The 5,575-nt window shown below is 52.0% G+C and overlaps 1 pseudogene; it reads right to left on the reverse strand.

The window, feature by feature from the left end:
- Window positions 1-1,148: 1,148 nt before the first annotated feature.
- On the reverse strand, window positions 1,149-4,093 carry LOC131279876 (tubulin alpha-1C chain-like; annotated as a pseudogene).
- Between the last annotated feature and the right edge of the window lie 1,482 nt (window positions 4,094-5,575).

The raw sequence follows: 5,575 nt of genomic DNA on the forward strand, positions 1-5,575 counted from the left end.
CCATTGCTGCTAGAGTCATCCTTCTACAGCAAAAACGAGGTTGGGTCATGCCCCTGCTCAAAGCCTTCCACTCTGGAGGCGGTTAGGAGGAGGTCCTTTTTGGTAATTCTGCCTGGAGACTTGGCCCTATCAGATGCTGAAATTCATTTTTCAAACCAAAGCGGGTGGTTTTCTTGACAGAAGAGTACCGAAAGTTCAGAAATGGACCCAAGTCTCCATGTGGAAATTTAGTCAACGCTAACAGTGTGCTTTCAAATCAAAGAAGGGTCTTCCTGTGTTCCTGGTTGCCACAGTGTCCCTGGCAGGGGTCAGTGGCCGTCAAGGGGAGGCCGGGGTGGACGCTGGTTCAGCCCAAGTAGCCCTTCAGTTTGGTTTTATATGATAAGACTCCCGGTAAGATTTCACTGGGAAAAGGTACCTCTGCTAAAATCACTCTAAGTAAATAGTGTGGAGGCAACTGGGTAGCCATGTGGGGGGAATTAGGGCTTTGCCCTTTGCTCAGTCGTGTGTTTCTGGGCCACTGTTGGGGAGAAGAAGGGTTCTGGCTCTGGTTTGGCTTCAGGGGAGCTAATAAGGGGCTCAGTAGGCTGTCCCCAAAGGCAGCAGCTCTGACTCTCCCCCGTGGAGATGAAAAGCCCGCAAGGTTAGCAGGACCTCAGGGCTCGGCCTGTGGCTTCTGTGTGAGGCTGAAGAGGTTGAGGCTTGGTCAGCTCCTCTTTGGTATCTCAGTTTGAACCCAGGCAGTAGCTCCTGTGATTGGTATTTTTCTTTTCAGAAGGAGAAGAAGTTTGTTTGTGGTGGGCAGAGTTTTTTCTATCTTTTTTTCTTTTTTCTAACGAAAACCTCCCTTTTATTGACTGCGTAAAGCTACGATGGACAGTTTTACAGAACAGAAATAAGACAGACCAAGACACAGAGTGTAAAATTGCACAGACAGGACGTGGCTGTGGCTCAAGCAATTGAGCTCCTGGGTCCAATCCCTGGGACCTCCTGGTGAATAAAGAAAAAAGGCACCCCAGACCTTCGTGGTGAGGCACGGGCCCCCGCGGGCGCAAAGAGCCGCAGGCCTCCACGGGCCCCCACGCGGTGAATCGTCGCGCCAAAAAAGACGATGACACAGCCAGATAGAAAAAAAATGCACAGACAGATTAATAGTCGTCACCCTCACCCTTTCCCTCCCCATTATCTGCTCCCACTTCTTCATGCGCCCCCAGGGCAGCCATGTCCCCCAGGGCCTCAGAAAACTCTCCTTCCTCCAACCCCTCACCCACATACCCGAGAGCAAAGGCACCTTGCACACATCGGGCGAACTGGTGGTCCAGGCGAGCCCAGGCTCAGCCACGGCTGTGGTGTCCTCAGCTCGCACGCAGCTTGCTTACCTCAGCCAGGTCTCCACCAGGTGCCCCAGTGGGAGGCTGGTGATTAATGCTGACCTCGGAGCCAGTGGGGCACCAGTCCACAAACTGGCGCTGCGCTTGGTCTCGATGGTGGCAATGGCGGCCCTGACATTCTGGGAGCCGTGTTGCCACGGTGCAGGAGGCAGCAGGCGCTGTGTTCACCATGGCGGCGCTCACAGCTCACCACCTGTTTGGCTGGCTCACGGCAAGCTCTGCCGCAGGAAGTTGTTCGTGGTAGGCTTTCTCAGCAGGGATAACGGGGGCATACGTGGCCCGAGGGAGGTGGACATGAGGTTAGGGACCAGGCTGGTCTGGAATTGTGTCAGATCAACATTCAGGGCACCGTCAAACCTTAGTCAGATGAAGCAGCGATGGCGCCAGCTGACTAAGAAGGTGGCCGAGGTTGGTGCAGGCAGGGGGCTCAATAGCAAGGTTCCCACAACAGATGTCACAGGTGGCCTCGTTGTCTGCCAGGAAGTGCAATCTGAGTGCTCCAGGGTGGTGGGTGATGAGGATGGCATCAGGGGGCTCAAGACTCAGGCCATCCAGATTCGTCACGATCTGGCCCTGGCTTCACCAGCCCTCACCCCTGCTCCCCTCACACGCCCTCTATATTCCAGCCCCACTTATAAACATACAGAATTCCCTACACCTTCCAGTTTTGCATATGCTGTTCCTTCTACCTGGAACTCTACTAAAAAATATTGTATTAGTCAGGATTCTCTAGGGAAACAGAATTAACAGGAGATACCTGTCAACAGTGTTAAATTTTATAAGAGTTTCTCATGTGACTGTGGGGATGCACAAGGCCAGGCTCTGCAGGCAGGCTGCAAACCAGGGGCTCTGATGGAAGTCCAATGAAGGTTCTTGATGAGTTTCAGGGAAACTTTGGCTCTCCAAAGACAAGCTGGAAAATTCTGTCTGAATGCTGAAATCACTTCCCCTTTTAAGGCATTCCACTGATTAGATAAAGCGTCACTCATTGCTAATGGCCACCTCCCTGAGTGATGGAGATGTAGTCAGCTGTCTATGCAGTAAACTCACTGGTGACTAAGGTCCATAAATGTCCTTATATTACAGTTAGCCCAGTGCTTGCTTGACAGAATTGGGCACAATTACCTGGCAGAGTTAACACATTAGCCTAACCATCACAAATATGTACCCTTTTAAGATTTGGTCTAGCCTTCACCTCCTCTAGAAGCTTTGTCTGATCACCCTGCCCCATAAGGAGTCAGGCGCACCCTCCTTTCTGCTCCTGCAGCCCCCCCACCCCCACTGGCTCCCCTCCACCATTGCAGTGATCACTCTGACTTAGTCACCTGACAACAGCTCTGTAATGTCAGGCTTCCTTCTATTATAGCACTTATAATACTATACTTTCATTCATTTATTCAATATTCACCAGCATTTAGCACCTAGCTGGCCAAAAACATCTGTTGAAGAAGGATGGGAGGGGAGATGGGAAGGAGGGAGGGAGCATAAATAGCTAAATTCATCAGGAGAGAGAAAAGCTGGAAGGGTTGGGAGAGATCTCTGAAGGGAAGGCTCCCTGAAGGAGGAGTGGCTGGAGCTGAGTCCAGAAGGATAAGAATTCCTTAGCTAAGTAGAGACTAAGTGCTGGGCCAATTTAACATAAGATTTTTTTTAAAGGATATACTACCCTGGAGGAGCAGTCTGGAAGTTGATATGGGGCTCTGTAGCAGTTCGATATGGTTATGAATTCCAAAAATAGATATTGGATTATGTTTGTTATCTGGTCTGTACCTGGGCGTGATTGAGTTAATAGGCATGGCAAAGGACAGACTAGGGAGTTTTCTGATGTTGGAGTTCAATGCTGAAGTCTTAAGCTGGAGTCCCAGGAAGTAAGCACACAGAGGAAAGAGAAGCAGGACCCAGGAAGAGAGGACCTGAGCCAGGAGAAGAACACAGAGGAATAGAGATGGCTCCTTACACATGGCAGAGACCCCAGGGAGACAAACAGAGCAGTTCACCTGATAGTCTACAGCTGACCTTGTGGAGAGAGGCAAAGGCTAGAGAACCTCATAGTCTACAGCTGACTTTGTGGAGAAAAGAGGCGAGCTGAGCCCAGGAAGCCTGAACCCTCGTAGACGTCAGCAGCCATCTTGCTCCAACACGTGAAAACAGACTTTGGTGAGGGAAGTGACTTATGCTTTAGGGCCTGGCATCTGTAAGCTCCTATCCCAAATAAATACCCTTTATAAAAACCAACCAATTTCTGGTATTTTGCAGCAGCACCCCTTTGGCTGACTAAAACAGGCTCAAATACCAAGCTAATGAGTTTGGACTTTTATCTTGAGGTCAGAGAGAAAGAGTTGAAGGATTGAAAGCAAGAGACGCTTAAAATGAAACCTGGTTAAATCTCCATGTTAGAAGGGTGCCCCTGCCCATGCTGTGGTGCAAGAAGACCAGGTAAGAGGCTACCACGGAGCCCACATGAGCCGTGATGACGGCCTGTACTCAGGAAGAGCGGAGGGAATGGAGACCAAGGGCTGGATGTGAGAACGTTTAGGAGGTAGAATCGACAGGACTGGGGGACTGCCAGGATGAAGGAGGAGGATGGGATCAAGAACGTCCTGGGTTCCAACCCGGGAGACCAGTACAGCACTGAAGGGGATTAGCCTTTCTCACATCACACACTTAACCTGCAGGTGGGACATAGGGGTGGCCGTGGCCATGGAGTATTTCTCCAGAGCGCTTAGCAGGGGGCAGGGCACACGGTAGGTGTGTGGTTCAGATAAGTCGACTTAAAATGAGATGATTTTTCTCCTTATCCCAGCAGAATAGACACCTCCCAGCTGCTGAAGGCTCAGTGGGCCCCAGCTCACCTGCTGGGAGGGGGAATGGCCCAAGCCAGCATGCAGGACAGGGCGAGCCTGAGTAGCCGCCCACTCAAGGACCCAGGCTTCGATGTGTGCTGGAGCGTTGGGAGTGTTCCCAGTTTGCCTGGCAAGAAGGGCCTGGTGGCCCTGCAGACAGATGCCAGAGGATGGGTTAGAGGGGGCGTTCCTGGTGCCTCAAGGCAGGCAGTGGCCTGCCCGTGGAGTCTGGACTGACTCTCAGAGACACTTGGCAGCAGCTCCACAAGGAAGGCGGATAAAAATGAAGCACGCTGGCTCTCTCCAGTCAACCCAAAAGGTCAGGGGTTTCACCTAGGAGATGAGGGCTGGGAGAGTCCTGAGTCCAAGGCCTGGCATACAGTAGGTTCTCAATCCGTGTCTGAGGACAGTTCTCCCTCTGCCCTACAAACCCCCATATCCCAGTGTCCAGGATGTAGAGAAACAGAAACACCCTCTTTCTGCAAGATTCTCCCTCCTCAATACACGCCCCTGCCCCTATCGTCAGCTCCAGGCAGGTGGGGCCAACCACACTTTCAAGGGCCCTCCATGCCCCCTCCTTTCTCCTGGCTTTTGCTCATGCTGTTCCCTCTGCCTGGAACATGCTTATCCTACCAGCTTAGATGTCACCTCCTCCAGGAGAGCCCCACAATGTCCCCAGGCTGAAGTTATCTCTATGTGCCTGTAGCCCCTCACTTCTGGCTCCCCTCCATCACTGCAATGATCACTCAGACTCAATCACCTGACAACAGCTCTGTGACATCAGGGACATCCCTTATTCACTTCTTTTTTTTTTCTCTCCCCCCCCCCCAGTTGTCTGTTCTCTGTGTCTATTTGCTGCATGTTCTTCTTTGTCTGCTTCTGTTGTTGTTAGCAGCACGGGAATCTGTGTTTTCTTTTTGTTGCATCATCTTGTGTCAGCTCTCAATGTGGGCAGTGCCATTCCTGGGCAGGCTGCACTTTCTTTCACACTGGGCGGCTCTCCTTACGGGGTGCACTCCTTGTGCGTGGGGCTCTCCTATGTGAGGGACACCCCCGCGTGGCACGGCACTCCTTGCGCGCATCAGCACTGCGCATGGGCCAGCTCCACACGGGTCAAGGAGGCCCGGGGTTTGAACCGCAGACCTCCCATGTGGGAGACGGACGCCCTAACCACTGGGCCAAGCCCGCTTCCCCCTTATTCACTTCTGACTCCTAGTCCCTAGCACTTGGCCTGGTTCAAAGAAGGAGCACAGTAGGAATTTGCTGAATGAATAAATAATCCCAGGGTCATTCCACAAATAGCCAAGGTCCAAGAATGGGGACTCATCTTTGATGGTCATG

The sequence above is a fragment of the Dasypus novemcinctus genome, chromosome 9, assembly GCF_030445035.2.
Source record: "Dasypus novemcinctus isolate mDasNov1 chromosome 9, mDasNov1.1.hap2, whole genome shotgun sequence".
Classification (NCBI taxonomy): domain Eukaryota; kingdom Metazoa; phylum Chordata; class Mammalia; order Cingulata; family Dasypodidae; genus Dasypus; species Dasypus novemcinctus.